This window comes from Vespula pensylvanica, chromosome 5 (assembly GCF_014466175.1).
Source record: "Vespula pensylvanica isolate Volc-1 chromosome 5, ASM1446617v1, whole genome shotgun sequence".
Lineage (NCBI taxonomy): Eukaryota > Metazoa > Arthropoda > Insecta > Hymenoptera > Vespidae > Vespula > Vespula pensylvanica.
In genome coordinates, this window is record NC_057689.1 from 3,492,338 (window position 1) to 3,516,479 (window position 24,142).

The 24,142-nt window shown below is 37.9% G+C and overlaps 1 long non-coding RNA gene across 24 annotated transcripts in view; it reads left to right on the forward strand.

The window, feature by feature from the left end:
* The window catches only part of LOC122629298, a 125,289-nt gene that overhangs the window by 90,004 nt on the left and 11,143 nt on the right, over positions 1–24,142 (forward strand). For 3 of the 24 annotated variants that reach the window (XR_006327228.1, XR_006327220.1, XR_006327225.1), the window contains exons 7-12: positions 9,329–9,527; positions 10,734–11,091; positions 16,088–16,174; positions 16,682–17,006; positions 17,253–19,816; positions 21,181–21,392. This is a non-coding gene — a long non-coding RNA (uncharacterized LOC122629298). Of the gene's footprint in view, positions 1–9,328; positions 9,528–10,733; positions 11,092–16,087; positions 16,175–16,681; positions 17,007–17,252; positions 19,817–21,180; positions 21,394–24,142 lie in introns of those variants that run through there. The other 21 variants (XR_006327226.1, XR_006327233.1, XR_006327222.1 and 18 more) reach the window with 15 other exon arrangements.

Genomic DNA, 24,142 nt, shown 5'->3' on the forward strand with positions numbered 1-24,142 from the left:
CGACCAATCGTTTTAAGATTGAGTTGGGTAGAACGAATTCGGATGTTATATATCTTATACATTTTATCTTCTTTTATTTTCTGTCTTTTTTTTCCTGTTCTTTTTTTTTTTTTTTACTTCTTTTTTTTTAACGTCCAATTACGTCAGAACCCCTCTTACCGACACGGGAAGCAAACACGTCGTGGCAAGAACACGCAACAGCCGTTCGTTCATTCGATGCGATCGAAAATTGGAGGACTCCAATTCCGTAGCAACGTTTGTAACGAGAACTTATCGATCGATCGTTCTAGTCGTAGAAGAAGGCATCGTATCACGAAGAAAACGTTCTAAGCGGGTGTCCCACCTCGTCGTCTTCGTCGTAACGCCGATTTATCTCGCAGGAATCGAACTCGTTCGGCTAGAAAAAGAGAAAGGAGTTAGAGAGAGAGAGAGAGAGAGAGAGAGACAGAGAGAACAAGTAAGAGAGAGAAGGAAGGAAACTAGCAAAGTCCCTCTTCGACGGTAGCCGACGGAGCGTCGTAATTTCAGCAAGAATAGAACGAGGTCGTGAACCAGACGTCGGACGAATGGACAAGAGAGAAAGGAGGGGAAATGAGAGAGAGAGAGAGAGAGAGAGAGAGGGAGAGAGAGAGAGAGAGAGGAAGAGAGATGGGTTGGCAGAATAGGAGAGGAGAAGAGGTAGGGGGTACAGAAGCCAGGAGAGCCTCGTTACGAAATCATTTTGCCGGCGGTGCGATGGATCGATCGCAGCCATTTTGCATGCAGACCCCGAAGCACCGTGCTCAATGATTAATCCCCGAGGCTCGCTGTTTCCCTCTTCCCGGTATCATCGGATAGGACGAAATTTCGGCTTAAAGTTGGATCTCTTCCTGGCGAAACGGTGAAACGAGAGAAATTGTTAGAACGGTCTTTGCGCCGGAGATACGAGTCTTTGTCTTCTTCTCTTTTCTCTGCTTTTTCTCTTTCTTTCTTTCTTTCTTTTCCTTTTTCTTTTATCATATTTTATCAGAATCCTTCTTAATTCCTCCTGCAATACTATCGTGGATATAACTGCATATATTAATTCGTGACGGTGCACGATTAATTTTTATTAAGATAGATCAATATTTCTTTCTTTTTTTTGGGGGGGGGGAGGAGGGGGGACGAGAACAAGAAAGGAGGGGAGGGAAATAGAAAGGTACGTAGCTAGGTAGGTAAGTAAGTAAGTAAGTAGGTAGGTCGCTGGTTACAGTTTGTCGCTGCTGAATTTTGAAAAGCTGTTTTTATCTAGCATAAAAAGAACGGTGGGAGATCGTAGCTCGTATCACGTTTCGCGATAACGATATACCTCGGCCATCCTCGTTTTATCGGAGTGCGATCGAGTAACGCGGGAAAGTAGCGACGAGACGATATCCTCGAGTCGAACGATTTCCTCGAGCAGCGATTCACTTTCTACCTCTCATTTCGTGCGATCCTACCGTATAGCGGCATCGTCACCGTTGCCATCAACTTGAAAGTATCTCCTCCTACTTGGCTTGCCGACCCTCTCGTTACCTTCCTCTCATTCTCTCTCTCTCTCTCTCTCTCTCTCTGTCTATCTCTATCTCTATATCTATCTTTCTCAATCTCTCTCTCTCTTTCTCTCACCCTTTCGACCTCTATCCGTGGTTCACCCTTCTCTCTCTTTTCCTCTCTTCCTCTCTCTCTCTTCCTCTCTCTCTCTCTTTCTCTCTCTCTCTTTCTCTCTCCTTCTATCCTATTCGAGCTTTCGCGGAACGGTGTCGGCGGAACGGAGTCCGTGCCGTGCCGCATTCAGATGAGCCTATTTTCCGGCCCGTTGCGAGCGGCTCTATGCACGCTCGTTTCTCTCTCTCTCTCTCTCTCTCTCTCTCTCTCTCTCTCTCTCTCTCTCTCTCTCTCTCTCTCTCTCTTCTTCAACCGAGATAAGTGGAGGTGGAGAAAAGGCGTTCGTGAGGAGACGAAAAAAGGGCTCATGGGGAGAGCAAAAAGAGCAAAACGTGTTCTAAAACGAGAGCGGATTTCCCTACTCTTCTCTCTTTCTCTCTTTCTCTCTTACTGTTACTCATTTTTACGTCGGATTTATAAAAATTACAAATTCGAGTGGAATATTAAAGTAGAAAATTTCTCTAAGGGTGTATATCTATACGAAACGAATTAATCGAATGTACAGAGAGATTAACAAATTATCGTTCAATCCCTTTCTATTTATTTTCTTCGCGCCCATTGCTGATATTCTAAACATTTCTTTCCTTTTCTTAAATCTCTTTTTACCTTGTTTTTTTTTTTTTATTCTTTTTTTTTCTTCATTTTTTTTTTTTGCAACATACTTTTTCCTTCACTGCACAACAGTCAAGCATATTCCATAGAAACTTTGAGAATTCGCATGTTTTCTATAGAACTAATGCTACGTATCTTCAAAACGAACTTCCCCTTTCTCTCTCTCTCTCTCTCTCTCTCTCTTCCTCTCTCTCTCTCTCTCTCTCTCTCTCTGTCTCTCTTTCTCTCTCTCTCCCTTCTTCCTTTTCTCCTTTCCCTTAACACGAAGAAAGCCTTTCGATAAATCAAAACGGGACATAAATTCTGACAATGGAAAAAAGCATTTGTTACAGAGGATAAGGGACAAAGAAAGAGAGACAGAGAGACAGAGAAAGAGAAAGGAAGAGAGAGAGAGAGAGAGAAAGATTCGTGTAAGGGCAGAAGCATTTCGAGATTCGCCTCGAACGTTTCATCGTGTTTCATCGATATATCGATACATCGAACGATTCTCCGATCCACGTACTAAGTAGTTATAAATGCACGTGCGTTCGCACACACGTGTACATTCGTACACATAAACATACACACGTGTGCTTACTCGCTCGCTTGCTCGCTTGCTCGCGAGTGCGGACGCGTGCACGCACGCACGCACGCATATACAGCCAGAGATAGCAATCCGATGCGAAGGAAGGAAGAAACGGGTGGATGAGAGGAGAAGGGGGATGATACTCATAGAAGGGATGATCGGAGTGGAATTAGAATGCGCTGCAAGGCTCATCGAGCGATTCGACGTGTACGCTTCGAGCATATATTGATCGTCGTAACGTCGGCCGCGAAATTAGAACGGGATATCAGGAAATTAGAAGTATCGTAATAAAAATTATATATATATATATATATATATATATATATATATATATATATATATCGTTCTCTAAAGTTAAAGACGTTTTTTTAAGTGACGTTTTTCTTAAAGGATAATGATATCGCGTCAAATGCCTGAGTAGTGGTAGATGGGAAAATGACAAAAAAAGAAATAGAAAAAAAAGAAAGGACAGAAAGAAAAAAAAGATGTTAATGCTTTTAACGCATAATTTATTTCCACTAGAAATAGAAAAAAAAAAATACATTGTCATAATGTGTACCTGTACGAAATTTTCAAAATGAATAACTAAATAGTACATACACACACACACGCACGCACGCATACACAAATATGTTACATTAATAAAACATTCGTAGTAGGTAATTATACGTTGTAATGTGTTTGACGATCGTATGCTTTTTAAAGATTAACTCGTGTTTCCTGAAAATTCTAAAAAAAAAAAAAAAAAGAAAGAAAGTAAGAAAAAAAGAAAAAGAAAAAACAAGCCGAAAGCGAGTCGATACGAAAAGACGACGTTCTTTCGAATTACCATCTCCTTGTTTCTTTCTTTCTCTTTTCTTTCTTCCTTTCTTTCTTTCCTTTTTACATAGAATATGTACAAAAAAAAAAACAACATAAAAAATTTCGCGGTTGGGAAAATATTCCTGTGTCACTAATCGCGGTATGTATACGTACGTACATATATCTCGTTCAAGAAGGAACAACCTGCGTTATAACCATCCCTCATCCCACTCCACAACGCCCTCTCCCCATCCCGACCTCTATCCCTACCCCTACCCCTTCACCCTCATACGAGCGTCGAATTTTGTTCGTCGAAATCGCGTAAGCGAGAGAATAAATTTGCAGTTTGATGAGATAGGTAGGTAGAAAGAGAGAGATAGAGAGAGAGAGAGAGAGAGAGAGAGAGAGAGAGAGAAAGAGAGGAGGAGGAAGAGGAGGTTGGGGGCGGACAAGGAGGGGCGTAACGCGTCACGGTTTTACCGGCTTTTCGCGTTCGAAAATTCGCTTCGTACTTGCGGGAACGAAATTGCTAACGGCGCGTGATAATCGATGTCATCGGTTTACCGGCATTTCGCGGCTCGAAAATCGACCGAACGAGGTCGGAGTAACGACTAGGATACGTTCGGTGTCGTTCCTAAGCGGGTTTCCTTTCTTAACGATGCCAAGAAGTCGTTTCATCCCAAGGATATTTTTATCGATAACGATTTCACAATTTCTTTTATCTCTCTCTCTCTCTCTCTCTCTCTCTCTCTCTCTCTCTCTCTCTCTCTTTCTTTGTCCCTCTTTCTAAGCACGTTCCCGTCCTGCAATTTTATATTCCATGCTGGAAAAGACGTTTTACTTTACAAAAAAAAAAGAAGGGGGAACAAAAGAGAAGAAAAAAGAAAAACGGGAGGGAAGAAAGAAAGGAAGTAAAGAAAAAGAAAAGAAAAAAGAAAGGAAAAAGCGTGTAAGTATATAATCCTTCGTCTTTCTCGTTCGGTATCGCGTTTATTAGAATTATTATAAGCATGAATTAATTATAACGTGGATTACGATTAGAAGAGACCGTGCGATATCTACGCGTACGGAATTTAAGAAGGATAGTAACGACGAAGTATGAACTGTTCTCGATCGATCGATCTTTTGTCTTTAGGATAAAGATCGAGTTGAAATATTATTCTCGTTCCAATGTCTCAGTACGGAATAAAAGCGAAGGTACGATGGCGATGCTGGCCAGAGAGAAGGGTAGTAGAGAAGTATAGAAAGAGGAGATGGAAGTAGTGGTGGAGGTGGGGAAAGGGGATATAACGAGTCACGTCCATTCCAGACGAGGGCAATGGCACTGCCATTGGCGCCCGAGGCTTCTGGAAACGCGTGTGTCCACCCTCGCTATACACCCTCTTCTCTCTCTCTCTCTCTCTCTTTCTCTCGCTTTCTCGTGTTCTCGTTTCTCTTCTCTATTTTCGTCCTTCTCTGTCTCTCTCTCTCTCTCTCTCTCTCTCTCTCTCTCTCTCATTCTCTCTGGCGTGCCCTTTTTACCCCAGCATCCCCCTTTTTCGAGCGTCACGCAGCGGTAATGATAGCCAGCGCATTATGTTTTACGTGGGAGTGGCAACAGCCGTGACCGAAATGTCCCCGTCGCTCTGTCCACTGATGGTAATTGCATTTTACTTTTCCTGGGAGATCTGCGTTTTGGTAAACATACGTCCAACCACTACTACCATTGTCCAGCATCACTGATGGCATCGACATCGCCACTAACGCGTAGGCGTCATCGTGCAAATTCGTATGAACGGACGAACGAACGAACGAATGTGAACGAACGAACGAATGAACGAATGTGAACGAACGACGTGTACACTTGGTTGATTTATACTTGGACGTTTCATACGTGTATCTATGCGTACGTATAACTCCTGTAAAACCTCTATCAACAATATCCACCACGAATATTTGGATAATGGAATAGACCAATCTCTTCCAATGATATATCCTAATGTGCTGCGCGAGTGCAACTACTTTTGTATATATTTCTTTCGTAGGTACCTGTCGTCTACCTATCTCTCTCTCTCTCTCTCTCTCTCTCTATATATATATATATATATATATATATATATATATATATATCTTTCATTCTTCCTCTTTCCTATCATTTTTTTGAATCGGTCGTTTATGTAAAAAAAAATTTTTGTGAAGACAGAATTTCTCAACGTAACACGAATCTCTCAACGAATTTGTCAGAGATAGAGCTACGGGAAATTTCGATTCGGTAATCCTCACCACCACCACCACCACCACCACCACCACCACCACCTCTACCACCCACCATCATCTCCACCACCACCAGCAACGTTTTCTCCCCAGAGCCATTCCTCCTCGCATTATTTTAGGAGGGTCGTTGACTCTTCTTCCTTCGTGCTTGGATCCCACGAGATCGAACGTGGGTGTCTAGATAAAAGCGTAGATATAGTTCGACATTCTTTAGTCCGTAAGTCTAACGAATGTGAAGTGGAGCGTGTGTACTTGTTCTCTTTTCGATATATATAATATATATATATATGTGTGTGTGTGTATATATTTGTGTATGTATGTAATATCGCTCGTGTATGTATGTATGCATTTATCTGCGTATGTGTATGTAGATACGTGAATATTTATTACGTTTGCGCGTTAAAATCTGGGTGATATCCCACGAGACGTCATTCGTGCGTTCACGTGTCAAGAGAAATATGCACGTGCCGTTTGCACGCATTTTCGAAAACATCCGCTCGTTTCTGCACGCGTGACCGTGTGCATAGAAATCAGATCAAAATGGTAAAAGTACTAAAGTTCATAAATATTCACGCGTATAATTTGTAAGTTTTATTTTGAATTAATTCATTAATAAGAAATTTATTACAATCAAACGATATTGGGATAATTATTTATCCAATAAATACGCCAAATGATATAATTAGGAATTCTGATTTAAAAATATCGTTTTCGTTTGATTCCCTCATAATTACCTTAGTCGTAATAATCTTCCAAAAAAAAAAAAAAGTAAAAAGAGGTGTATATATATATATATATATATATATATATATATATATATCATACAGATATAAATATAAGTTACATATAAAAAATATATATTTTATATATTCAAAAAAAAAACAGAAATATATATAATTCTTTCGTCGTTTTTTAACTTACTTTTTTCTTTTCTTTTCTTTTTTTTTTATCGAATAAAAATATTTAAAAAAAAAAAGAGAGGAATGAAGAACGAGATAGACGCGAGCTATCTCTTATTTCTTATAGTAACGAATGTACGTATATACACACATATATAGAGATACCAAAAGAAAACCATACGACAACGTGATATAATCATTCGTACGGAGGGCATTGAGAGGACAGACACCACCCAGTAGCGGTTTAACCAGCTGTGAAAATCGCTCGTTACCAAGTTTCGTTGGGCTCTTCGAAAATCTCGTTACAGGGATGATACCCAGTTCCCTTCTTTACCCCCATGGGAATATGGTGACCTTCTCGTAAAGTGAATCTCCAGTCTCACGAACGCCATCGTTATCCACATCCCGTTTCTCGCGGGATAGGTGTACCTTGATGAAATTGCGAAAAGAGATGCCCACTCGTACGTTTCCATTAAAATCCAGACGAGTATCCGTTGCTCTCTAAAATAAATCGGCCGACGGTCACGCATCCGCGAAAATTTTACTGAATTTTTCTTTTCTCTTTCCTTTTTTTTTTCTTTCTTTTTTTTTTCTTTCTTTCTTTTTTTTTTTTCTTCCACTCTCATTCACCCGTTCCAGTTTAATTCACTTGAATTCTACGCCGTTTCGAAAAAAAGATATGAAAGTAGGAACGAACGAACGAACGAACGAACGAACGAACGAACGAACGAACGAATTATTCTCAAAGAAAACACCACGATCTCTATGATTATATCGATCTTTTATTTTTTAACCACGATTTTTATTGACGATCGAAACCGATAGGCAATTCATTTTCTTTTCTTTCGTTCGATCCTCGATGCGTAGGATTGTTGAAAGAAAAAAAAAAACGTTGCGATCATTCCGACGTATTAGTTGCAATATTTACGAAAAAAGGAAAAAGAGAGAGACAAAGAGAGAGAGAGAGAGAAAGAGAGAGAGAGAGAGAGAGAGAAAGAGGGGGAGAGAAAGAAAGAGAGAGAAATAGCTAGAAATTTAACATAAATATAATCTACGAATAAATAGAAATAAATGAACGATGATTTGTTAATCTCTCTCGATCGATTTTCTTCGCTACTATTATAAACTTATATTCGAGAAATAATATCTTCGAAAAGAAATCGACATACGCGTTCGTACGTAATTCTCTCGTGAAATTAGTGGGACGGGGTGAAGGGGAGTTAGAGGGAGAAAAGAGAGGGTGGGGAAATCAGTGCTTTAAATTACAAGGAAAAGCTTGTGGATTTCGTTCAACGTAGGTGTCCTTTCTCCTGGCTTCATAAATCACAAGGTCCTTGATCCAAGGACCGCGGGCAAGTCCGCCCGGAAGTAACTCCGGAAAGATATCTAGCCGTGCCATCGTTCATTTCCGGACAGCCTCCACTTGCAGCCGGCACTTTCCTCTTGCGCCAGCTTTTACCTTGGAGCTTGCTTTCGACGTGGTATACATACACACACACACGTATATATATATATATATATATATATATATATATATTATGTACATACGTAAGAGCTTCTCGTACTTGCTCGCGCTTGCGTATTATGTGTGTGTGTATATATATATATACATATATATACATATATACATATATATATGTATGTATGTATCTATATATGTATGTACATATACGTACGTGAGCGAAATTCGGTCCGTACGTTCGCATATACACGGTGGCGCGTTTTACGGTAAAAATAGATCCGTGCTCAAAGTAAACTACGAAATATTGTACCCGGATTTAGGTGCTCCTCTATCTCTCTCTCTCTCTCTCTTGCTCTCTGGTCATCATCTTTTTAAAGCATCATTAAAAAAATAGTTGATTTTGTTGAACTTATAGGATAGAAAAAAGAGAAAGAAAAAGTGGAAGGAAAAAGCGAAAAGTCGTGACGATTTTTTGTATTTTTTATCTCATTATTAGCCTCTTTTTCTGATTGCAATTATTTAAAATACAAATACAATGCAGAGAACAAAAATTGCATAGAGAATATATACATACGTATACGGAGTAGTTTGCATAAGTACATACGTATACGGAGTAGTTTGCATCTTGCTATTCTGTGAACAAATGGAACATAGAAACAATGATTGTTTATCGCGTTAAAATGAATTTGTTTCGTCGTAATTCGAAACCGACGAATCACTGATTACCGTCATGCAATTTATCATTATCGACAATACTGGAAATATATCGTATATCAATCTTCCAATTTACATTATATCATAATATGTACATATCTCGGTGTATCAATTAATCATTTTTTCTCTCTCTCTCTCTCTCTCTCTCTCTCTCTCTCTGCTTGTTTTTTTTCTTTTTTAATTCATTTCGACTCTCCTCTTAGAAAATCTTTCAAACCTCGAGTCTTCGAGCGACGCTAAAAGTCAGCTGAACCAGAAAGAAATTTTCTTTTTTTTCTCTCTTTTTCTTTTCTTTTTTTTTTTTTGTTTTTGGTTTTTCTTTTTTTTTATTTTTTTTTTTTTTTTATTTTTTCTAAGAGATGAAGACGTAATACTATGTCGGATGGAAGGTATCGTCTCCTCGTTCCAGTTGCTCCAGCAGTGTGGTAGAAGAAGTCGAACGAAAGGCGGCCAGATTTCATCGACGTAATCGTCGTCGCTCTTTCAAAGGCGAGCCGTGATTAAAACTAACCCCTTTGCTAGAAAAGCTCCAACGATCGATGCGTCTTCCTAACACGTAAGGACATTTCTTTCACGTGATTTTTTTCTTTTCTCTCCTTTAGTTCTTTTTCTTGTTTCTTTCTCTTCTTTTTTTTTTTTTTTTTTTATACGAAACAAATTTGCACGACATTTCTTCTTTTGGGATTGTGTACTATGTATACAGTCTGGGGTGTTTCATAACGCGTGGACGTTATGAAACTTCACCGGTGGATTCATCGCACTAAAATAAGAAAAAACGTTCGTACAAAAATATACTCGATATGAGCTTGTTTTCGAGATATGTAGGAGACATGATGCAATCCAACCGATTTAGAAACATAAGAAGAAAATATTTACACGAAACAGAGCGTTGTAGAGATTTTTATAAGATCCTAAGGTAATTTATCAAAATTGTTATTTACGAAAATGGTTGAAGGAAGAGCTTGGTTTATCGAAGGAATTACTGGAAAATCGAAATTATCGCATGTATCTTAGAAACAAGGTCATATCGAGTACATATACGTACGTAGAAATTTTTTCTTTCTTTTTTTTTTTTTCTTTTTTTTTCTTTTTTTTATGATACTGAATTCATCGTTAAAAATTATGATCTAAATGTTCTGAAACACTATATAAATATATATACATATAATTCAGAAATTACACAATGGATTAATAATTATAAAAAAGAAATTGATAAAAGTATATAACATATAATTTTGTCGTATAAATAATTATCTAATTCGAATAATAAAATCTAAATCGTGTAATATTATTCGTTCTTAGAGAAGGATACAAGAGTATACTTTATCTATTGTAAACATTAATAAACCGATGACCTACACGCTGTTTATAAAAGACCGAGGCTTCATATATAGACGGCCTTACCCTTCAATTTAAAATAGTACATCTCGAGACTCGGTAGGTGTTACAAGCACCTATTGTTTACATGTCTCTAGACGATTGTCTATGTACTTAGTTACGTTTCGTCGAGTCCTCGAGGTTATCTTAACATTCGTTACGTTATCTCGTCGAGAAGTAAAATATTAGCGCGGTTCTCACGTTTAGATTTTCAAGAGAGAGAGAGAGAGAGAGAGTGAAGGATCATAAAGTGCATTGTCCTAATTTAAATTATAATTATTTTTTTTTTTTTTTGAAAGAAAGTGAAAACGTATCATCGTCATTCCTATAAATCGTCGTTTGTAATACTTTCTCTGTGATTGAAAATCGTACATTTCTTTTGTAGCAGGAAAATAATAACGTGGAAAATAAAAGATAGAAAAAAAAGAGAGATAGAAAATATGAGTGATTTAAAAGGTATAGAGAGAGAAAGAGAAAGAGGCAATGGGGTGAGGGTGCAACAATCTACAGATACCTCGACTCTACCTGATTACGTCGCTAGTTCTCTAATTACGGAGAAACCTACAACGATACTCTACTCGACCTCGTTCGGCAACGTTCGTGCAACCTTCCGAACACGAGTCTTATTCCGGAAGACGTACAGAAAACGGAAGAGTTTTAAAGGATGAGAAGTAACAAAGTACGAGGAATTTTTGGCTTCTCAAATATATTCTACGACCTTCTTAGAAAACGAGTCCGTTAACGTAAGTATCTATGTAATTCTTCTAAATCCCTCAAATATTTTATTTATTCGTCGATGAATTATTTTTCTTTCATTCTTCTTTTATTCGTTCATTATCATTAATCGTTCGTTATTCAATTAAAATAATACTGCACGAGCTTACGAATTTACGATAGGTTTCGTAAAATTTTTCGATAATTGCGACGCTTTTCGTTGTGTTATATATTCGTGATATAAATTCTAAATGTAAATATTTATATATGAGTATACAAGTACATACGTACATATAAACGTAAGAAATATACCATCTCTGGTATGATAAACAAAAGCTTCAACAGAAGAAGGTCGTTCGTAATTGGTATGACAAAAATAATAGGAAATATTCCTTCGTTCCTTTGTATGAGACAAACATATGTATATATATATATATATATATATATATATATATATATATATATATATATATATATATATATATACATATACACGTACAAAACGTACAAACGAAGCTGTAGCAGGTGTTGCACGAAATACGATAAGTTGCCCGAATTTCGAAATTCTCGGAAATCCTAAGGAAAAGTCACTATAATTTATGCCGTCTAGTTAAGCGTTACGAAATTTCTAATCAAATATTAACCAAGGAAATCTACTGGACCTGGAAGATACGAAAATTAGACTCGTTTATTTTAAATACCGTTATAATCGAGAGATCGAGAAATAAGAGAAAAAGAGGAAGAGACAGAGAGAGAGAGAGAGAGAGAGAGAGAGAGAGAGAGAGAGAGAGAGAGAGAGAGATGGAGTGAGAGAGGATGTATCCCCAAGGCAAATAGAGTCTCTTCTTCCTCATCCGCCTGGTTTCATGCCTTCTCTCTAGCAGCCCTTCTATTTTCCCTAGGGAAAAGACGACGGTAGGCAGAGCATCTTGCAGCCAGGAAATTGCGACTAAGAGATAACTTCTCCTTCTCTCTCTCTCTCTCTCTCTCTCTCTCTCTCTCTCTCTCTCTCCCTCTCTATATATCTCTCTTTCTCTCTCTCATACATTCATTTTATTTCTTTATTTCGTCCTCGTCTAGCAATCGATAATTTTTACAATTTTTAAGAAAGATTATATTCGTAGAGTAGCAATTATATTTTACATAAGTTCTAATCCAACGTTTGACTATTTTCTAATTTTGAAAACATTGATATTAGTATCGTCTACTTGCGTACAACAGAATAATCTAAATTTTTATGTTATATTTTTGAAGTTGCATGTTTTCCAATTTTTCATACATATTCTGTATGTATATACACATACATCTCGATTTAAGATTTAATCACTTTTTAATCCGAGATTATAAACATTATATACACTTTATATAATATGTATTATATATCAATAATTTAATATTTAGCATTGTATTATTATCTAATTTGTTAAGCCACGAATGTATTAGATTAATCGTAATATAAAATATATTATATAATATATAAATATATTTTTACGCTAATATCTCATAGCTGAAAAGAAAATTTATCTCGAGCACGTACAAAATCTTATTTTTCTGCACTTCATTGTTCTACTGCTCTCGGTCTACTTTACATTTAAAGGTTGTAAACAACGTAAGAATGCTAGATAAGATAGACGACGAGTTCAAGATCTCGTAATTTTAGTCACGCTTTTATTTAAGACACCTGATAGGAAGTTACATCATAGAACGAAAGAAGAAATAACTAGTGTATTCTCGAACGAGGAATGATACCTCCTCTAACCGGTATCAACGTATATATGTATATAGGGTGCACGCGTGAACCCGAGGGATACGCTCATTTCCCACTCTCCCGTTTCATCCCAACCCCCCTTTGGTGGCATTCAAGTGGAATCAGGGATGGGGTTGGTCGTAGGGATGCTTCGTGGTAGGGATAAATCTGTGGTGCTTCGCGTTAACCCCGCACGACGGAGTCGCTGCAATCACTCCTACCTACCCTTTCAACGTGGCTTTTGTGGGACAATTTTTCTTCTTTTTCTTCTTCTTCTTCTTCTTCTTCTTCTTCTTCTTACTCTTCTTCTTCTTTTTCTTTTTCTTCTTCTGTCTTTTACACAGTTTTTCTTTCGTTCGTCTTTTCTCTCCCTCTTTCTGCCCCTCTCTTTTGTATATATATATTTATTTGTTATTCCTTGTACTTCTTTTTAAATCCTTCATCTTCCTTTTTCTTTCATTACATTTTTCTTTTCTTTTCTTTTCTTTTATTTTATTTTATTTTATTCTCTTTTGTTCCTTCTTTTTCCTTTTTGTTTTCGTTTTCGTTTTTGCTTTATTTTATTTCTCTTTTTAAGCACACGCTTTCTCCTCCCGACTTGCACTTGTATTTTTTTGCATTTCTCTCTTTTTCTTCTTTTTTTTTTCTTTTTTTTTTTTTTTTTTTTATCAACACGTTCGAACGAACACGTACTCCATTCAATATTTTTCGATTAACAACGTTGAATGACACGTTACAAACAATGTTGACAAACAATTTTCTCGAGACTTTATTTATTTTTGATAATATTTGTTGTAAGATTTCTTTGGATAACATTGCGAAGAGGCAGTGTTGTATGCATTCTCATAAGAATAATACGGAGCAATGTAAAAAATAAAAAAAAGAAGAAAAGAAATAAAGAAAAATATTACGATAAATATATTCTCTCTCTCTCTCTCTCTCTCTCTCTCTCTCTCTCTCTCTCTCTCTCTCGTGCATTTTTCACCTGTGAAAAATTAATGAGAATATATATCGGACGACCGAATCGTTTTTTTCTTTTTCTTAAAATAATCAATTAATGAACATAATTATCTAGGAGAAATCGTAATAGAGAAATTAGACTTAATATCTTCTTGTCCTGAATGTATGATCACTCGCAATTTCTTTTTTCTTTTTTTCTTCATTTACCGTATAGAAATATATCGATTGGCTCGATCTAAATAAGTTTTATTTGATCGTTTGTCTCGAACAAATCCAGATATACATACTTGTACGTATAAACGTTCAAACTCGTTTAATCTTTTATATTTCTCATACCATCACCACCACCACCACCACCACCACCACCACTACTACTAGTACTATTACTACTACGATTACTGCTGCTACTACTACTATTACTAGTATTATTACTGCTACGACTACTGCTACTACTACTAATACTATTACTACTACGACTACTACACTACTACTAGTGTCCCAGTTAACTCGCACTCGTTTTCCACACATTCATCCTATATACACGTTCGTTTCCGTATCTCGAGATTTTACGAGTTCTTTAAACTAAACGCCCAGCTAAAAATGCTGATCTCTTTCTCTCTTTGCCACGTATACTACAGTAGAAATATTTTTCACACACAAACGAAAAAGTTTATCGTAATCGATATAGCTCTTCTCTCTTTCTCTCTCTCTCTATGTCTCTCTTTGTATATCTCTATATCTTTTTTCCTTCTCTCTTTTCGGATCGATAGCTTTTAGAAGACGAACCGGAAGTATTCTCGAACTCATACTTGGAACAAATGTCTAAGAGACGGACGTACTCTCTCATTGAATTTTCGGGGAGGTATCCCTTTGAGTTCCCGCGTATCTTGATCACCCGACTCGAAATTCCACGGAAGTTCTGAATTCCTCTCGGTAAGAGTTAAACCACACATTATCCTCTAAGTCCTAGGTCACCTAGATTTTCAACAGCTCGAATCATTTTCCATAGAGAGAAAAGGAAAAAAGAAAAAAAACGAAAAAGAGAAAGGAAAGAACAAAACAAGAAGAAATATCGTCCGCGTCATTTCATTTGAATTTCTCTTAATAACGAAGTTCTTCGATCATTATTTGTAAAACATTAATGATTATATGTATATCATTAAGTTACATATACGTTCAACGCAATTGTTTTTGTCATCTCTCACACATTCTCTTTCTCTATCCATAAAAACGAAAAGAGAAAAAGAGAGAGAGAGAGAGAGAGTAAGAATATCGTTATAAAAAAAAAAGAAAAGAAAAAACAGGACTAAAAAGAAAAGACACAGAGATAAAGGAAGGTAAAGGATCTTCCCGTTTTCGCCGAATATTATCGAAAAGCGAAACGATCGATATCGTCAAAAACTGCACCAACCAACCTTTTCTCCTTCTCTCTCTCTCTCTCTCTCTCTCTCTTTCTCAATCTCAATCTCTTTTTCTCTCAGCATCCAGCGCTAATATCCAGACGCGACTCGCTCGTGAGAGAAACTCGTGGAGGAGTGGATGAGGTTGAAAGGGAGGATGAGGGTGGTGGAAGGGCGGCGATGACTCGGGGGCGGAAATGGAGCAGTTCGAGTCCGGCGGGTCGGCGGACCACCCTCCACTTCTCTCCCTCTCTCTCTCTCTCTCTTTCTCTCTCTCTCTCTCTCTCTAGCTCCCTCCACCTCTCTCCCATCTCCACCTCCATCTCTAAACCACCCTCAACCCCTCCACTCTACACAGGCTCTGCTCGGCACTCCACCCACACGACGAGCACTCCCAACGAGCCGTTCAAGTGGAGAACCGCGGCAGCGAAACGAGGGACGGCACGAGCCCGTTCGAATTCAATATACTAGGTGATCCCAAAAAAAAAAGAAATTTACGAAGAAGAAAGAAAAAAGAAACAAAGCAAATGAAATGGAAAAAAAGAAAAAAATTGTAACGAAGAAAGTTATTTTTGTGAGCTTCCTTTCGTTATAAAATGTAAAATTTTTTACAACTTGAATAAAATTATTTTCGAACGGAACGGCCGGCCGTGTTCGTTCGTTTCTTATTTTTATTATTATTATCGTTGTTATTATTATTGTTATTATTGTTATTATTATTGTTGTTGTTGTTGTTGTTGTTGTTTTTGTTGTTGTTATTGTTATTATTATTATTATTATATCGAAATTATCTTTTCTCCGTTATAATGAAATTTTCAATCGTAATGATTTTAATTGAAAAACGTTATTTGTTATCGAATTTTTCATATTTTGTTGGTTCGTGTAGATAAAGAGTAAAATATCGTTCGTTTATTTCAGGAACACCCGGTATAGGAGAACGCGTATCGCGCGGTACGCATTAAAGAGGAACGTGTCTTAAAGAGGATAAGACCGAACGATTATTTCGTAAGTTTGTAATATCGAACATCCAATGTATTTCTATATATTTATTTATTTATTTATTTATTTATTTATTTATTCGTTTATTATCTATACCCATTCGTAGATAGATCTTTTATAAATAAAAAATAATACAATTAATATAGAAATCGTTTCAAATCGATACGTACATAACACTTTATATATATATATTCTTTTTTCGTGTATACGTATACACCCACACACAAACACACTTGGTGTTTTTTGTTAAATTTGTTCAACTATTTCAAATAATTTAATAAAAATTTATTAATAAACGCAATGTTCATACGTAAGAAATGTTAGAAAAAAATTTGTATTCCAAGTCGAAAATAGAACAGCATCTTTTTTATATTATATTCCGCGTTGACGCGAAATATTATGTTATTTAGAATCAGGAAAAAGTATTTTAAAAATTGAACACATCGAGATAGGAAAATATAGAACAGGTGATACAAGACTTACTACTTTTTTTTCGAATTTGTGTTGGCGTAGAAGTAGCGAAGAATAGCGTCTCGTAGAGAACACAAAGGGAAAAAGATGAAAAGAAAGAAGAAGAAGAAAAAGGAAAAGAAGAAAAATAAGAAGAAGAAGAAGAAGCGAGACTCGCCTTTGGAATGGATCAACCAAACGCATTTCTATTCCACCCACGCGACGCCAAGACGCGGACGTCTGTTTTCGCTCGGTGTGGCTTCCGGAGCTGAACGTCTTTCCGCCTGCGAACTGCCCAATCAAGAGAAGCGGAACGTTCTCCCTTGATACGACTGGATAGCCCTGACCGTTTTCGTGTTTCTCGTTAAGGAAGAAGATTTTTTTCAAGGTCACGTTTTCCCGCCCATAATTCTTTCTCCTTCGAGAGACGCACGTTCTCCATCTTTCTCTTTTTCTTTTTCTTATTCTCATTTTTTCTCATTTTCTTTTTCCCTTTTTTTCCCATAAATCTCGAACTCGGTTCTTTTTTTTTCTTCTTCTTTTTATTCTTTTTTCTTTTTTTTTTCTTTCTTTCTCTTCAGAGATCGTAATAACTTCAAAAGTTTTCAAGTTGCGATTTGTCTGCTTTTTTCAGATCGACAGGTAGTTATAACGTGAAAAACGTACAGAAGCCCGCCGGGGTGTGTATATGCGCCGCCGGCAGTTAGCTATCGTCACATAAATTTTCAGTTTTTCCTTTCGAGAGGAAATAGGAACGATCCGGTGGGTCCATCGTTGTAAGTTCCTGTGGGACGTTCCAAGGGATCGAACGATTCCGAACGTTGGCGATTCCGTATTCCTCGAAGGTTCGGGTTTCGTTCGGTGAGATAAGGGATGGTATGAGGAATGGTAAGGGACGTGTGTAATTCGATCAGACCCTTCGCTTGAACGGCACTTTCCATTGGTAAGGCGAGCAGCTCTTTGGTATCTTCGTCCCTCCCTCTCTCTCCCTCTCTTTCTCTCTTTTTCTCTTATATTACTTTTCTCTTTTCTTTCTTCACTCTTCTTTTCTCATCTTCTTCTTTCCTCTTCACATCAATTTTCCTTTTCTGAACGTTCGTCCTTTGCGTTATCCGTTGCGAACGATTCAAAGACATCGTCGACACGCTTCGTCTCATTGAAACATTCAGATAAAGAGAGAAGGGCGATTCGTTAACGAGAGATGAATCATAAGCCCGCATTTTCGTCGCTAACGAATAATGTAATTTCGATTGTTCCTTGTCGGCGATAGTATTATGATCGTTCGAAATTAATCGTCGTTGTTAATTACGTCGGATTTGATTTTGAACTCTTTCCTCGTGAAAATTTTAACCAACATATTTCAATCGTTCTTATCTATGGTAAAGAAATCTCGATGTCTAAGAAAAATTAAACTATACAATTTTATTTATTGACGCGCAAAAGTATTTAAAAGAAAAAAAAAACGAAAAGGAATAAGTAAAAAAAAGAAATATTCGACTTTGCGATATGGAACAATCGTCATGTTTAAACACTCTTTAAGCGTTTCTCCGTTAAAATCGTTGATAAAAATCTTATTATTGATATTAATCTTGCTCTTCTCTTGCATACGATTCGAGCAACGCTTTTCGAGTATTTCTGAGTGATACGCCATTTGTCGGACGGTCTCGATCACAACACGATTCTCGTTTTCAGTCGTTTGCGGGATGAGGTGAAGAGGACGAGGACGAGCACGAGGAGAAGGTGGAGGAGGAGGAGGAGAAATTGTGGGAGGTTGGAACAAAATAAAGTGCGCTCGGGCTTTTTCATGTTGTCCTCTTTCTGGTTGTCCAGAGTACGTGTCCATGTAGAAGAACGAGCACACGTACATCGTTCATTTTCAGGCACGGAAAAGCGGTAGCTCGTGCGTTCCCGTTGGCTACCAGGGACGGAAGGGGAAAAATAGGAAAAAAGTGTCGACGAACGAGGGGCCACCGAATTACGAATGCATAGATCGTTGAATAAATAATGAAAGGACAACGGATACGTGAGTGTATGCATAGATATACGAGTACGCGCGCGTGAGTAGTTAACGTGTGCGTGGGTGCGTGCATGCATCTATGCATCTATACGTCTATATGTGCGTGTGCGCGAGTTTCGATAGATACGTTCGAACCAATTGCTCCAACGATCTCCGACATTTTTCTCATTTTCTATTTTGGAATATACTTTAGAATGATCGTAAATTTTTAATACACAATGATCGCTACGTATTAATCGCTTCTAATTAGATAGAAATTATTACAGACGTTAATACAGATCTATAACGTCTATAATCTGCAACAATATAAAATATTATAAATCTATCTACCTAAGTTCGCGATAATTAAAGAATAGAAATATAATGAATGAATCGATGAAAATGAATAAAGATGGACGCCGAATGAAGGATCTAGCACCGATGTCACGAGTTTCGCATGCTATTATCGCGTGGCACGTCAATAGCGAGTTCCCGACAAAGAGGATGACGTTCGGGGTGGAAAAGGGAGGAAGAGGAGGAGAAGGAGAAGGAGGTGGAGGAAGATAGGATGGAAGAGCAGGGGAGAAGGAGAGGAAAGAAGGAGAAGAGAAAGACGGACGACGTAAACCGAATGACGAGAAGATAGTCGCAGCGGGTGGTAGTTATGTCGTCGCTGGCTGCGTATGACAGCGACAGAACCGAAGGCCAACCTCCTCCATCTCCACAACCTTTTCCTCTTTCTCCACCTCCACCTCCTCCTCCTCCTCCACCACCACCTCCACCACCTCCTCCATCACCACCTCCTCTTTTGCCCGGACTCAACTCGACTCGACTCGACTCGACTCGACTCGAGTCGACTCGATTCTCCTCCCTCGAACGTCCGCTTCTAGCGACGCTTCGAATCCCTTCCAACCCCTGCGTTCGGTCAAACTTCCCAGACTACCGAGGCGCACTCGACAATTACGATCAATTTCCTGGTCGTCGCCCCCTCTCTTTCTCTCTCTCTCTCTCTCTCTCTTTCGCTCTCTCTCTCTCTCTTTCGCTCTTCTCTTTCGACGGAGCAATTAAAAAAAAAAAAAAAAAAAAAAAGAAAAGAAGACAATTTTATTTTCTACGACATTCACGAGACGTCTTATCGGATGAAACGAAGGGAAACAGAAAAATAAGAAAAAAGAAAGGAAATAGATAGAGAAAGGAAGAAGGTAATTAAAGTAGGAACGATTTTCCAAAATTTGTTATATACTTGTATCGTTACTTTTTCTCATTCGCTCGTTCCTTCTTTTTCTCTTTCTTTTTATCTTTGTATAAGTAAGATATCTCTTCGAATTTCGCGGTTAAAAATTGAAACGACCGACAGGCTTCCATGCCATTTCGACGTCATCCTTTTTGAAAGCTTTCAATTAACTTAAAACGAATATATTACAGGGCGTGGCAAAACTCTCTCTCTCTCTCTCTCTCTCTCTCTCTCCCTCTTTCTCGTTTTCTTTTTCCATTTTTTTTCCCTCTTTCCTTCCTTCCGTCTCATCCTTCTTCCTCATTTTCCAACTGCTCTCCCGTCTTTCCAACGGAAACCAACTTGCTGTATTTCCTTCGCGACAGGCTGCTCCTTTCGCTGCTTCTGCTACCGAGAGTTCTTCCCTTGGTTCTTTTTTCTTTTTTTTTTCTTTTTTCTTTTTTTCTCCTTTTCTTTTTCTGTTCTTTTCTTTCCCTTTCCTTTCCTTTCCTTTCCTTTCCTTTCCTTACCTTTTCCTTCATCGAGCTCTCTACCTTCGCTTTTACCTCTCTTCGTCTCTCTTCGAAAAAGACACCTCTAAAACGTTGAGAAGTAACGAGAGGAAGAGAGAAAGAAAGAAAAGGAAAGAGAGAGAGAGAGGGTAAGCTCACGGATATTATCGATCTGCTTCGGAGCGATGATGTTCGAAGGGTGGTAAAAAAGGATCGTCGAAAAGAGTCCAACGTCTCGCTTGATATTCCAGCCCATTAGTGATAATCACTTATGTTATTTCTGTATTTTTCTTTCTTCCTCTTTCTCTCTTTTCTTTTTCTTTCCATTCGTCTCATCGAAAAAGCCAATGTTTAATAACAATGATAAGAAGAAGAAAGAGAAGATAAGAAAAAAAAAAAAGAAAAAAGAACGTAAAAAGGATAAGAAGTCAGGAAAGAAACTAGAGATCGATATTTAATTAGATTTTCTTCGAAAATTAATTTAATAAGAGATAGATTCAAAAATATAACAGATAAAAGTGTTTAGAGATGTTAAGATAAATTGCGAACGATTAAATAGATACTCGTTGGATTCGCATGAAATAGTTGAATTCGATCAAGGTCGCATCAAGCACTCGGACGTTTCAATTTTTCTATCTCTCTCTCTCTCTCTCTCTCTCTCTCTCTCTCTCTTTCCCTCTTGCCATGACACTATCCGCTTTTACGGATTTATCGAGGGGAATCGTGCGAGAGGGTTGCACGCGCCAGTACACACGTATACATACGCATACGCCCACACATACACACATAAATACTTATACCGCCAACGTAGACGCATAGACGCATACAGTTACATTTACAGGCAGTGAGGGTGACAGCGAGACGACGCGAACGAAAATTACAAGTCGGTCCGGAAATGACGAGGCACCGGAAGTGCTCGTGGCGCTTCGCTTCCGTCGCTCTGCCGATCGAATGCTTGCCTCTAGCGAAAATCTACGGGTCTATCGAGCCAGCTCGTTCGACAAGATAAAATCGAGATGGATAAAGGGTTAACGCGTTGAGTGTTACGCGTGGGAAAGGGGCGGGGGAAATCATTCGATTTTCCAAACTTCATTTTCAACGTTTTCGAAAATATCCTGAACATCAAGGACAAATAACGTGAATCCTTTTCAAAATCGTCTTTTTTAAATCAAAGAAGATAGTAAACATTGAATAAATGGTAGTAACAGTAATAATAGGTAAATCGGAAAACAAGAATTTAAAAAAAAAAGAAAGAAAAAAAAACACCTGAATGCACCTGAAGCTGCATCCGCGTAAAACTGGGAAAAATTCAGGAAGAAATTTCTAATAAAAACATTGCGTAACATAGCGAGAACACTTTGAAATATATAAAGAGATAGATTACATTAAATCAGAGGCCCGTGTAAGTTGAGTCTGATGACTCAATAAATGGGACCAAAAAAAAAATAAAATAAAATAATAAAATAAAATAATAATAATAATAATATATATATATAATACATAAATATATACATTCTTTTTTTTTCTATATGTAGACATTTAAAAATAAATATGAAAGAAAGAAGGAAAGAAAGAGAGACAGAGAAAGAGTAAAAAATTTGAGTAGACGATTATGAACAGACCTTTAGGATTTCCCCGTCCGTGACGTCGTTGACTCGCGTGGGTGATAGCGGACGCGAGCTGCGCGGCAGCTCGTTTCGGAGGGTTGGGTTTCCAGCTTCACGAGCAAGGTTCGTGCTTCCTTCCACCTCCGGCTTCGAGCTCAGCCGCAGAAGCCTCGTGCTTCATCCATGAGAGGGTGGAATAGAGGGGTTGGAGTGGGTGACGCTGGAGGAAGTGGATGAGAGTCAAGAAGGAGGTGGAGCTACGGAGTCGAAGTCGGAGTTGGTGGAAGGTGAGGTGGAGGTGAAGGTGACTCGTGCTCGACGTCGACGACGTGCCCGACTTGGAGGAGATGGAACTGGCCTGTTATATCGAGCGAGTACGAAAGAGAAAGAGAGAGAGAGAGAAAAAAAGAGATAGATTTTCAGCAAGACTGAAAAGACACAGTCAGTAGAAATATATATATATATAATACTATATATATAGTACTAGTCGATTCAAAGCGATCGTTGCTTATTAACGAACGATAGTTAAGCTGTCGTATACCTTTCGATAATTACTCTCTCTCTCTCTCTCTCTCTCTCTCTCTCTCTCTCTCTCTCTCTGTCTCTCTCTTTCTCTCTCCTTCTCTCTCTTTCTCTCTATTTCTACCTATCTCTCTTTATCTCTCTTTTTCATTTGCTCTTGCTTCGATGTCATACGTGTAACGTGTATAAGAGCATATTAATATTTTATAAATGGATCCTCGCACGAGATGGACCAGGGAAAATCGATCCAATCTATCGAACACGATTAAATCCCGATGTGGAGATACTCTTTAATGGATTTTTGTCTCTACGAGTGCGGAAAATATTTAATGACAACTGTCAAAATTCTTGTTAATATACTTGTTCCTTCGTTACGTTGCATTTGTAGGCCAAGAAAAAAGGAAAAAGAAAAGGGAAAATAACAGAGAAAAAAGAAAAGAAGAGAAAGGAAGAAAAAAAGTACAAATTGTCAAATCGGACAGAATATATTTTTAGGTATGCTTCGGAAAAAAATGTTTTTCTTTTTTTTTTTTCTTTTTTTCGTTTCTTCGTTCCTCTCGAATTTTCATCATTGGAATTCGTTGTTAGACGATGTTCCAACGTCGAACGACGAAAAGCAGATCGAAACGAGATCATCCTCTCATTCGCACCATTCACGACTCTCTACCACGTCCGTTTCTCTCTCTTTCCTTTCTTCCGTTGGCCGGTGGTCCACTTGGGTGGCTCGAAGAGCATATTTACCGCACGCGGCGACGCCGATGTACACCGTTCTACAAGGCGTTTCAAAATTAATTAATATCGTAACGCCGATTAATATCCACGACGAATCGGTTTGGGATGTCGCAGGGAAAAAAAAAGTCGTGTGGTAAAAAGTAACAATGCTGTTACGTACGAACGGAATAAATAAAAAAATAAATAAATAAATAAATATATATATCTCTTTTCTGGTTTTTTTTTTTTTTTTTTTTTTGGTTTTGTTTTGAATACGATCCGGACAGCCTCAAATATTCAAGAGATATTTCAAATTCTCGAACTAGATATACTTGACACGTTTAATGAATATATTTAAAAATAGTGTGACGTCTTTTTCGTAAAAAAAAAAAAAAGAAAAAAAATATACATGATACCTACATCTTCATATTATATACATATATATATATATATATATATATTCTTTTTTCTAAAAAAAATTCATAATATTCTACATTTCCGTTAAGCAGATTTTCAACAGACTGTACAATTAGCCAGTAGCTAGCCACGATGCGTAGATAGAAGTGGGAGAAGGATAGAGAGTTTCCTATTACCGGGAATCCGATTCTAATTCTAGAGCCACGACCGCATGAGAAGTTGCACGCGTTACAGAGGCATAAGGGAAACGCTAGCGAATTTCATTTCCATGGGAAGTAAGTAAGGGGCAACATAATATACCTACCTGCATAGAGGACTTTGCCAAGGATCGAAAGGAAAGGTAAGATGAGCTTTTCTATCGCTCTTTTAGGTGCTCTGAAATCTGGCTTTGAAGGTTAGCGTACTGTGTAGTAGCGGTAGAGTTCAAATTCGAAGATAGACCGGACTTTTCCTCCTCTGCTTCACTCTCTTTATCGAAATATTCCCCTTTTCCTTTAACCTTCTCTCTCTCTCTCTCTCTCTCTCTCTCTCTCTCTCTCTCTCTCT